Source organism: Nuphar pumila, chromosome 7 (assembly GCF_984573655.1).
Source record: "Nuphar pumila chromosome 7, dmNupPumi1.hap1.1, whole genome shotgun sequence".
Taxonomy (NCBI): Eukaryota; Viridiplantae; Streptophyta; class Magnoliopsida; order Nymphaeales; family Nymphaeaceae; genus Nuphar; species Nuphar pumila.
In genome coordinates this window covers 6293729-6306981 of record NC_143255.1, presented here as the reverse complement: position 1 = coordinate 6306981, position 13253 = coordinate 6293729, and positions in this window count along the sequence as shown.

Genomic DNA, 13253 nt, shown 5'->3' with positions numbered 1-13253 from the left:
TTCATGAATTCCATAACAGATAAGTTTTGCATCGATAAACAGACTTTCACAACCACCAACGCGAAACTCTTGACAAAATTCATAAAGGATTTTCTCAAGAAGTGTCATAATTTTTGTACTATTTGTGCAAAATACGTGATTTCTGCAAAAATTTTATGCGAATTTTATTTTTAGTGAGATTTAACAAGATCGAGAGAGTGTTGCAACGTAATGCTAAAAAATCAAATAATTCCACAAGTGCTAATGGTAAAAAGGTCCTAAAAAGTCAGGAACTCGTGGAATTGAACATCTAGCGAATTTTGGCAAATTGTGGTGTTTTTTGGGAAACAAGTCAAATTTGTCATAAAATACAATCATTTTCTAATTATATATTAATGTTACTACTCCAAAGGATTTGGCATAGTGAGATGGGGCCTAGGCTGCTAGGCGGGTGGTCTAGGTTCAAAACCCATGAGTGTTACCCCACACAAGTCGATGCATGGTGACTCCTTAAAGCTAGGGTTCAAATTTCAGACATAGACTCAGAGGGATTCATGAGTTATGACTTATTGTTAACAACAAACAGAAACTAGGTCAAAACTAGTTTCAACCAACTAAGATGAGTTCAAGGAGTGGTTGAGACTAAGCTAAAGGGTTGGTCGACTTACGTGGGTCAAGTAGGTTTGCTGGAGAAGGTCTACCATAGGTTGCAAGGCTGAATAGTCGACTGAAAGTTGGATTCACCGAGGTTGAGTCTGAGCCATTGGTTGCTTGAGGTATGCCACATAAACTAGGACTTAGACAATAGCCTAAGTCCTCTTGATTTGATGACATGCTAGAGGTCTGGACTTTAATGGATTAGAGCCTTGGAGTATAAGAGAAAGAAGCCCTAGGGGCCAAGATAGAATGAGAGAGAGGGGGAGATATCTTTTAGAGAGAGAGTGAGAGCAACTTCAATTAACTGAGGGTTCTTGGGTTCAAATCAAGTATTTTTTACATATTCATTTCATTGTATGAGAATTCGATAATATCATACGATAATGATAACCTATATTTTATAAGCAAAGTATGCATATCATAGTCACAAATATCAGTATAGGCTATATCTAGGTGAGGTATAATATTAGGATATTATAGGTTTTCCAATAAATCTCGAAAACATAAAAATAAAAAAAACAATTTTTTTTCTTTCCCTTCTTAATTTCTTTCTTTTTTTTTCCTTTCCTCCCCTTCTTTTTTTTCTTCCTTCTTTTTTTCCTTCCCTTCATCTCTTCCTTCCTTTTTTGTTCCCTTGTCGCAAGGCAGCCACCAAGACCTCCTTTATCTCGAGAGTCAAGACCCAAAGTACCCTTTATATTAAAAGTTAAAACCCTAACAGGTCTTTTAAAAAGCTGGTTCTAAAAGTACCTTTTAAAAACTACTAAAGACATATATATCCTCCTTTGCTAAAATCCCGAAATACTCTTACACTAACACTTTTGAAAAACTCCAAAAATGTCTCTATCGTGAACTTGGAGTTCGCGGTATATTCATGATATTATTGTGATATATATAAATTGCCGATATTTTCAAAATATCTTGATCTTTTACCTTTAATATCATTTTTTCATTTTACAATGTGAATATCATGATATTTTCAAAATATCGATGATATCTGTGACTATGATACATATTTATTTGCAACTTTTGTGTGTGCATGAGGGTGGGCAATCATGGGTGGTTGGGTGGGTTGGGGGGAGATATTCTTAGCCATAATAGCTAAAACGTCAATTCATGTTATTTGGCCTTAGTTAATTGCTACATCCCATGTGCGTTTACTATTGAATGATTGTTATTTTGCATATTACCTTCTCAACAATAATTCAAAAATAGGAATATTATTGGTTCAAATCAGATCTTCATTAGGACATATGACCCATTTTTTTTAAATATGGCTTTTTATGAGCCAAAATAAAAATGTAGTTGAGTAAGCAGCATAAAACTAATTGGATCCATGCGAAGCATGTTGTAGTTAAAGTCCCTAACTTATTGCAGGAAATCATTAAAAAAGTGTAGGGTGCAACCTAGATCCTGCACATATTTACTGGCCTGATTCTGATTGGTTGTTTCCAGACCTAGATCAGCGTCAGCTTTGTAAAAAGCATATTATGGTCTAAGATATGAGTGTATTAGACCTTATTGTATTGTATTGCAAGATAAACTGCCAAAAGATTTCAGAATATTCAAGATTTTGACACAATCGAGAAGAAGCAAAAATTATAATGCAAAATACTCATAAATAAAAACAAAGAATACTAGACAATGATAAAGTCATCATACTTTGTAATTATATAAAGTAATAAAAGTTTCATGAAAAGTCACAAAACACATTAGGCCAGAGCGTTGAAGTTGGCAGTGATGGTGGTAAGTAATATCAATCGAACTTTCATCTTCTGAATCAGGAATAACTTCTAGTAGTCAATGTGAAATGACTGTTGTATGTCTGTTCTTTTCTTTTTATCTTCTTATGCGGCAAACTAAGCATGTAGGTGGAATATGAGAATCTGAACATGGTCATATGGAAGAGTTGCCATTGTCTATAACGTGATATTCAAATGTATATAATCCATCATAAATTATAGTTCATAAAAGCGGCATTTCAGTACTTGCTGTGGAACTTTCTCTATGTTAAAGGGTTCACAGTATTGCTACGTCAGATCATTTAAGTATCAGTAGTCTCCTCTTCCCCCCTCCATCAATAGATCAAACTCAAAAACCCAAAAATTAGGTTTGATGAAAGGGGAAAAAGAAGTCAAAGAAGAAAATAAGTGTTGGGAGAGGTAGAGAGAGAGAGAGAGAGATTTATAAGAAAAATAAAAAATCCCTTTAAAAAATGTAGACCAAACATCTTACATTGCACTTTTTGAGCTTTAGAGCCCTCTTCTACATTTAATTAAAACAAATATTCTGCCTTTAGTCATACGGATCAAACCTTGTAAGGGGTAAATGAAGGTAGATCTCTCACAAAATATGCTTATAGGGTTTAGTTTTTTTATATACATGCAAAAAAAAAGACCTCCCTAGGGACAAATGAGGTTAGATCTATAAAAGCACTCCAGGGCCTGATTTATGAAAATCCTTAAGTTTCTAAGGTGATTTGATCCAAAAACAGTGGTTGAGAAGAGTTTTTCATGTTTTGTGTGTGCAAATGAGCCCAAAACTGCCCTATTCACCTTAGAAAACCCTCCAAAAGTGGCAGGAACACTTTTCTAGCTGCTAAAACAATTAGAGCACCCATTTTTTTAAGAATATGAAAGAGTGTCTTGTACAGTACCAAGGTCTGACACACCATTAGAGCTCATGGTTCGAGACCATAAACTTTTCACAAAACTTGCAGATAAACCACCCTATCCAAATCTAGTTGAAAATTGAATTTTATATGCATGCATGCACATGTGTGTTAGTTTGTTGCAAAGCCTAAGAAACCAACTTTGCATGTTCATTGTAAGAGAGGTTTGTTGGAACTCTTTAAAATGGTATGATGACATTTTATACTGAATATTCTTATAATGTTAATAGTTGATCGGTATTTATTTAGTTAATTTGTGGCCTTTCTCTGTCTATATGTTAAATTCTGATAGGGCAATGTAAATTTTTTTGATAAGATTGTGGGAAGCCTTTTTGCCTATTTGGAATCCTTCTAAATTATTTGAAGATTTTGGTTATATCATTTTCAGAGTTCATGTCTTTGATTATAATTCTGGATGCACATTATTCAAGAAAAGAAAGGCTTTGTTTTGTGTTCAAGTTGTAATTTGATACATAATTATTTTAGAGATTATCCTCTTTTATCTTCAACAAATATTTTAAGTTGTAATTCGATACACAATTGTTTTAGAGGTTATCCTTATCAATAAGCAAACATTTTCTATGTCATGCGTGAGTATTTTGAGCATAAATTTGATAGTTATATTCTAATGTTTGATGATTATCCACTAGGTGAATACATATGGTTATAATGTTGGTTTACTAATGGAATTTTTTTTGAGTAACTTGGTTTTAATCGTTTGTGCAAATTTAAGCATGTCTTAATGATCCACATGGATATCTATTTAAGTGTAGCATACTTGACAGTCCACACAGTTGTCATACTAATGACAAGAGCAAATGTTTGATCGTAGTCAACAAATTCTATTTCCATGATTATTGCTTAGCTATTGGAAAGGCCTTATATCTTACATTCCTTTAACTACCAATTTGTTGGCCTTGCCAAGATGTACCAACAACCAATTATTTTCTTCCCCAGCCGAAGTGGTTGATATTCAATTTGTGGGGTCTCTCAAGTCCGTTGAACTAATGCAATAGCTTCTTCCTATTGTAGCCTCAATCTTATTTAAAGGAGTGAAAATCTAAAAAAAAAAGGTTGCGACTATGCATAAAAGTATCATTCAAAACAAGATGAATTTGTGGTAAATAAAGTTTAGTAGAAAGATGTATATCAGATACAAGAGAACCAACATTAGTTTCTTTGCAATTGTCATGATTCAAGGAGATATGTCTTTCTGTTGCATACGCTGCTAAGTATGCTCGCTCGTTTTTTTAGCAAATCCATTGTTGAATTACAAGATTTCCTCTTTCTGTGTGCAATCTTTTACTCTTTTGATTTGATGAATTAAAAAAAAACATTCCCAAGCTATTTCGGTCATGAAATGTTGTGCATAGAAGAAATAAAGTTTGAAATCTTATGAGTCCAACATAACAAATTTCACATCAATCTAATACCAGGGCATTGAGATATGACCTCTAGAAGACAACTGTGCCTGTTAATGCGAGACAACAATGTTCAAGTTTGTTTTTAAGTATCACAACCCTCTTGATTTGATGTTATTTGTTGGTTTGTGGTCAAACCTGAATAGAAACAAGAGAAAATGGCACCCAAAGATGGTGGTTGAGGAAGAAGCTCTATCATGGTTTAATCGAACTTGAGCTTTGAGAGTCCACCATAGGTAGGAAGAAGCATTACCACATCTAGGACACACCAATTATTTTATCCTCCCTCCTTAATCCCTCCTCAGGTGAGACATAATTTGAAGAAAATAGGGCTTACAATCATTGGAGACCTTATCTTAACTACCCAACTCTAAACACTCATCCACAAATAGATCTAAGCCACTGATTTTAAGATACCATAACATAGTCGTAAGAAATAAAAGAATTATATGATCCCACATATCAAAATGTAAAAGATTGGATCAATTTGGATCCAATTAGTCTAAAAAGCCCATGTGCACCTAGGGTTGTTTTTAGAAAATAAAATTCTATAAAATCAAACAAATTTAGGTAACCCTTTTAGTAAACAATTGTCATCATTAACTTAATGGCTAGATCCATAGCTCTCATTCCAGCCAAAACCATGAGTGGATGTGGATCTTGGTTCACCTAGTACAATGTCATGTGATTAATTCAACCACGATTAAAATAGACCAAATATCACACTGAATCCGTCCATTCAAGTTGTGCTAATGATTTTAGTGTGTTTTAATTCACCAAATAACCTTTTCAAGGTCCCAATAATATATGAGCTAATTGAAAGATAAGTGGTGGGTCTCAACGCAAGTTTGTGCTTACGTGCCACGACTTTTCGAAGTTCAAGGATGGATTTTTAATAAACTAGACGTGGGTAAGATCCATCAGTCGGCACCTCATTTAATATTAATATACTGCCCAACCCTAACTCAACTTGGGCTTACCCCAAACATCTGTTGTGAGTCCAGTTAAGAGGAAACACGACATATTAATGCTGAGGTTGGGGTTTTGTTACTGAAAATTTATGCCCTGACAATAGGGGTGGCAAAATCTGACCCGACCCGCCAACCCGCTTCTTAACCGGGTTAGGGTTTGGCTTAAACGGGTTCGTGTCGTAAACAGGTCGACCCGCCTAACCCGTTTATTAAACGGGTTGGGTTCGTGTTAGGGGTATGCCAACCCGCCAACCCGTTTGACCCGTTTAATAAACAGGTTAGGCGGGCGGGTCAACCTGTTTACATGAACCCTAGTGTGGGTTGTGGGCAAGGTGAAGAGGGAGGCGGTCTGGCTCGAGAGCGAGCTCCAAACGCAGGAGACGATGGACAAGGTTTAGAGCCAGTCGAGAGAGCAGCTCCGCCTGAACGAAGAGTTGATGTGGCTGCTGCTCTGCCTCGACATCGTACCAGGACTGTCCCATTTGAAAAGGAGCTGAGGCGCCTCCTCAGCCAGAAGATCGTTGGCTTGCTATTGCATCACCACTGAGAAGGAGGTGGTGGTGGACGTCGGACGGTCACGAAACCCAACATTCTGCTTCTACAGAGGTTTTCGCTGGAGCGCGCAAGCATCAGTGCCAGAGTCAAGGTCTCTATGGGATAGTTGTTGTCGACGTCAATGGAGGCGGCTTTAGGGGCGATGGTGGTGGTTTTCGAAGGTGAGAGCGGCAGAGGCAGCCAGTGGTGGAATCCCCTCCACCGGACAGGCGGGCCTATCAGAACCCGTGATAAAGGTGACAACAGCCACCCCACTTCTTCTTCTGGTTGTTTACCCATTTGTAAAAGGGATTTATGGAAGAGGGTGAGAAAGAAATGGAAAACAAAAAGAAAGAAAAGGAAAAGGAAAAAAAGGAGAAAAAGGGGCTTTAGGGTTCTAAAGGTTGGAATCCATTGAGATAAACGGGTCACCGTGTTTAGGGTCTATGTTATCGGGTTGACCCATTTAATAAACGGGTCATCGTGTCGTGTAATTGGGTCGTGTCGACACGACCCATTTATTAAACAGGTTAACCGTGTCGGGTCAGGTTACCCGTTTAATAAACTAGTCGTGTTCATGTTTGTCACATCCGACCCATTTAATAAACAGGTTGTGTTCGGGTTGAGGTATCCTGACCCGCCAACCCGCTGACCCGACCCGATTGCCACCCCTACCTGACAAGCAGTCTTGGACATATAAAATTGCATGTGTCGATCAACTGATGAGCTGATCTTGCATGCATACAAATTATCAAAAGCATACAAATTTATCTGCAGATCACAACACATTCAATTTACATTATGCATGGATACTCATGAAAATTTCAAAATAAAATTTATCCATTTAATTCATAAAAATACATCAAATCAAGACATGCAAGGCCATAAAAAAAACTAACAGAAATAATTGAATGATGTACACACATCTTCTTAGCTGCATGATTATGTTTATTAAGCAATTCATTCAAACAAGAATTATTAAAAATAAACATAAATGCAGAAGTGGAAAGGTTAACTAACAAACTAGATGTGTACCATTTGAACTATTTAAGACAATAAAAGAATGTTATTTGCAAATAAAAGTATCTTTTACTTTATATTGAAGAAGTCATTCTCAGAAAAATACACCAAAATATAACGGTTTTAGTGGTAAATGTAAAAAAGTTTTACATTTGTCTGCAGAAAAACTTGTTATATTAGATAAAGTTTTGGTGGGTTAAGGTTCAAAATTGTTTCTTGCAATGAATGACAGAAATAAGAGATACATAGGGCGTATTCGGTCGGATCATTCCGATTTATTTTCTCATTTGAATGAGAAAGTGAATCATGATTTCTAAGGAACAACGGAACATGAGATCTTAAATCACAAGGGCCCACCTGTGATTTGTATTTGCTTTTTAGAATAGGTTTCTAAAAAGCATGAGATCTCAAATCACAGGACACCCCCCTATGTTCTGAGATCACAGGATTTGAAATCCTTTTGATTTCAAATCTCTTCTGAAAAGGAGCTGCCGAACTTACCCATAGTATAATTAACCTCAACCATTAAAATCGTCCTATATTTGGACATGTTCAAATGTGTCTTTAACTTTCCCAAAATTAAGACAACACTTGGTAATTGTTTCCGTTGTGCCAAGAAAGAGAAAAGAAAGAAAAGGTTGTATAGCCCAAATGGGCTGCACACTGCTTTTGAAGTCCTTAATGCCAAAACAATTTTGTACCATGCCATCCTGACACTTTGTCATGTTTTTTTTTTTATATACAAATGCAAAAACTATAAATAAATCATAAAACTCTAAAATATAAGAAAATAAATAATAAATAAATAAACAAACCTCAAACTACAAGAAAAATAAACCATAAAATCAAAGAAACCATAAATAAACCACAAAATTAAATATGAAAAACCCTAATTCAAACTCTAATAAAAAAAAACCCAAATCAAATACAATAACAACCTTAATCAAAGTATAAGAAACCCCAATTAAAGAAATTCTATTTAAAACCCTAATCAAAGAAAATCAAAGAAAAATGCCCTATTTAAATTAAATATCAAAATCCCTAATAAAAGATATTTGATTTAAAACCCTAATCAAAGAAAATCAAAGAAAAAAACTCTAATGAAACCAAAGGAAAGTCCCAACAAAATTAAAGAAAAAATCCCTAATGAAAGATATTTGATTCAAAGCTCCAATCAATAAAAATCAACGAAAAAACCCTACCAAAAAAAAACTCTAATCAATAAAAACCCTAATAAAAATTAAAGAAAGAAATAACCCTAATTGGAGAAAAAAAAAGAAATAAAGAACAAAGAATGAAAAATAAGGAGATAGAGAGAGATGAACGAAGAAAAAGAGGAAAAAATAAGAAAAGGAGAGAGGAACCAAGAAGAAGAGGAAGGGAGTGAGGAATTAAGAAGATGGATAAGAGTGAGAGAGTGCCTTGATGGACAATCACCGCATATGAGAGAGAGAGAGAAGAAAGAAATTCAACATTACCACTCATGAAGATCAACAAAATATTGAGCCCATGAAGTGAACAAGAGCAAAGCCAAAACAAATAAAGAAAGCATAAGAGAAAAAGAACATCAGACAGATAAAATGGGCTCACGCTGGAGCCGCTTGCCCAGATTGTTGCAAAAGAGAGGTAGCGTTAGCAGAAGAGAGCGAAAGATCACTAAGATGCATACGCAAGATCGCATAAACATCTACTAAGATTTTATGCACCAGGTTTTGAATGTTAACCAGAATTTGATGAAAATGAGCATCGTTTCGTGCCATCCAAACAAACCACCAAGAAGTAAGCAACCACGTTCGCGAGATGAACCTCCACCTCTTGCTGTGCCTATTACAAACCGAGCTAAAGATTAGATCTAGCGCAAAAGACTCCCCCTTAACAAACACTTTTGGATGCCTCCAGGTCCTGCTAAAGAGTTTCACAAATTTTGGGCAAGACCAGAACAAGTGAAACATAGATTCTTCTGCAGCTTGACAAAGCACGCACCAACTCGGGTGCTGAATGCCCCACTTTTTTAAATTACTATGGGTCTGGATCCTATCGTGCAAAATTAACCAAGTCAGGACTCAAGAACGGGGAGAAGGACCCGTCGCCCAAAGCATATCCTCGGGCAACTAATCAGCCCCCGGGGGGAGCAACGATCTATAGACTTTTTTGGTGAGAAACTCTCTGCTTGGCACCAACACCCACTGCAACCACTGACCAAAATTTTTGAAGTCCTCAAAATGGTCTCTAAAGCAGGCTAAAGCCCCCAACCATGATTTATGCAAGTGCGAGAGCGCCAAACCCCAGGTTCCCAAATGAACCAAGATAAGAGCAGGAGCCCCATATTTAGTAAGAAGCAAACAAGCACAAGGGTTATCCGGTTTGTGGGCAAACCAACATTGCTTGGCGACAAGAACAATGCTCTGTTGTTTGGGCGCAGAAATGCCTAAATCAGCCATACGCCGAGGTAAGACCATCGAACGCCAACCAATCAAAGTGACGCTTACCCTTGAGTTGACACCCAGACCATAGAAAACCTGTCAGCAAGCGCGTCAGCTGCTTCTCTACTCCCACAGGCATCACAAACATAGACATGAAAATTTTTGGAATAGTTGAAAGAACATGTCTGACTAAGGTTAGATGGTCGACGATGGAGAGATAAGACGACTGTCACGAAAGCAGTTTGTGCTTCACTTTTTGAAGTGTCGGAGCCCAAGCAGTAGAAGAGAGGTGCTTCACTTTTAACGGGAAGCCCAGGTACATAATAGGCATGTCAGAAATAGTGCAATTAAAAATTATCTTTCCAGTTGCAAGCATGTTGGCATGAACATTAAACATGGTAATAAAACATTTGGTCTCATTTAGAGAAAGCCCAAATAGGGAGAAAAAGAACTGAATGGTAAGCTTGAACCTAAGCATTTGTTGAACATTTGGACGATAAAAAATGATCATATCATCAGCATAAGTAAGAATATGACCCAAGAAGTCTGAAACCTGCAAATGATCAATGAAACACGATACTGCAGCCCGCTTAAGCACAACCACAAGACCCTCAGCAACATCATTGAACAACAAAGATGAGAGGGGGCACCCTTGCCGCAAACCTCGTCCTAGCTTGAACCAGTCTTCTCTAACACCATTGATATTTAACATGGCCTGGCATTTGAGACCAGCTCCTGTACCCAACCAGAAAAACGGTGACAAATGCCGAAATTTGCTAACATTTGAAATAAGAATATCCAATACACATAGTCAAAAGCTTTATGAAAGTCTAATTTAAGGACAAAGTAAGGTTGACCGCTATGCTGCAAGGAATGAATAACCTCATACGCCATGATGAACGAGTGTTGGACTCTCTTATTACGGATAAAGGCAAACTGAGAGTCTGAAAAAATCTAGTTAGCCACCGATTTCAGCCTATTCGCCAAAACCTTGGCAAACAACCGATAGAGAGCACTCATAACTCAGATAGGGCAGAATCGTGAAATATCAGTGGCCTCAACCTCTTTTAGAATAAGCAAAATAATAGCAACACGAAAATGCTAAGGCAGTTTGGAGTTACGATATAACTCATCAAACATGTTCACCACGTCTGATTTAACATAGTCCCAAGAGATTCTAAAAAAGTTGACATGAAACCAGTCAATGCCAGGCACTTTCCAACCTGGCAGATCCTTAATGGCCCTAAAAATATCATCATCAGATAACCTTCTTTGCATAAATCAGGCTTGCTCAGGCTGAATTGACCCAACTAGGACATTACCAAAGACACCCTCTACAGTTAACGAAGCAAAATATAAATTCAGAGAGAGAGAGATATATATAGAGAGAGAAAGAGATGGGAAGGGGTTAAGGGTTGCACCCCTCAGCCCGTGTGTGTATTTTAATTGGTTTCTCCTGTTCTGTTATAATCGTAACAAGAAAAAGAGCACGTTGCATGCGTCTGTCGCATCAAGCATTTGATCAATGCGGCATCATGTGCGTGTACAATGTCCTGTGTGTCGCGATCAAACACCCCCTAAGGATATCAATTTGCCTTGAATTTCAAATCAGGATTTAAGATCCGCCCAGATACATGTATCTCTGGCTCAACCCCCTTTTGAGTTAACGATTCATCAGTTGCTGTTGAAAATCCAATATGAGTCTCTCGTTTCAAAGTGAATATGAGATTCAACATTTGTTCTACTTTTGCTCCAAGCATTGGACCCACTTTCAGATCCAATAAACATACTCACGATCAAGCATTCAAACACACCCTGAGAGCAAGAAAGTCAGAACAGAAGACTTAAGAACACGCAACGCCTATGACTGAATCAAGATGGGGTGAGTCGAATGGAACAGAATACGAGCCTGGGCCAGTATATCTGGCCCTGGCTCAGCCCGAACTGGGTATCCAGCTCGGTCAGAAGCAGGCCAACACGGGCTAGGCCGACACGGTTGGCCCGGTCCAGCTGGTTATTTGTTTTAATTTAATGTCTTTGTTTTCAATTTTTTGCATGTAGGGTTTCTTTTGTCGTTTCACATAGGATTCCACTCACAACGCCCCATTTCCCCTTCCCCTCTCACCCGTGGGCTGGGACTACTATCTTGTCGGCGATCGGCGACAGGCGATCTTCTGACTCTAATGGCTATGCTGATTTTAGTGTTTTTTTTTGTGTTGCATATGGCGTGCAAATTGGCAACATTAAGATATTATTGTAGCAGTGCAGATCATTGCAACAAAATTGAAGTGCGCTGATGATGATATCTCATGGATGGGCACATACACTTTGGGGCCTTGTTGTATTGCCTCTGCTGTTGAAACAAAATTTCTTCGTCCTCTCTATGTTACTTTCTTAATAAAAATTTTCTGCTTTAATAAAATTTTTTTTATTTTGCTTTAATGTAATAACCTCTTCAATATGTTTATTGTAAGATTTTCAAATGGCTATGGCATGGCATGGCATGTCGCTGAAATACCGTTTTTCTCTCTTATATATATATATATATATATATATATATATATATATATATATATATATATATATATATATATATATATATATATATATATGAAAATGAAAACCTACCCAATAAAAAACCTCCCAAACCTACCCAATCAAAAACAATTTTCAGATTTTAGGTATTTTTTTTGAAATTTTGACCTATTGATTTTACTAAAAAATAACACTTGGACCATGCATTTTGGATGGAAAAAATGCTATTTAGAGTCTAACAAATTTATGAAATTATAGGCAGTTGAAACCTTATAAAAAACATATCCATCCATAGGAATCAAAAGCTCAAATAACTGATTCCTATAAAAAAAGCACATAGATCACATCTGTAAGGTCAGATTTTCAAAAAAACAATAAAAATAAGATATATTTTTGGTGGTAGGTTTGTGAGGTTTTCTATTGGGTAGGTTTACGTTCCTCTCTCATCTCTTTAGCAGGGGCTTCGCCTAAACGAGAGTAAGTGCGCTCTGATCTTACTCAATATTGACCCTCTTTTACAATCGAATGCAGCAAGGATCTTCAACTGCCCAATATTTGACCTTCCTGTCAATTTATTGGGTCTATCGTTGCACTCACTGCAGCTGACAAAAACTTTATCTTGGATGTCTACTATAGAGCAGGTGCAAGAGAGATTGCAGTATTGGAAGGCTCGATATTTATCTTTTGTGGGATGAGTGACACTAATTCGTTATTTTTTTGCTAGATTATCAGAGTTTCGTATGAGCATGTCCATTATATCAACGACAGTAGAACGAACGATTAACCGTTTGCTTTCACACTTCCTTTGGTCTGGGAATGTGTTTCACAAAAAGTACCCGCTTGTTTCTTGGCAATAGATCGTTCTCTCGAGACAGCGAGGCGACTTGGAGATTCCGGCTCTGAGAAAGAGGAGCATCGTTTTAGTCTTAAAGTGGGCCTGCGTAGCTTTCACATCTCAATCTCCTTGGGCTACGTTTGTTAGGCAAAAATATGGTAGTCTACCTAACTCCTTTCTTTCGACGCTCAGTTCAGTGTGTCATTT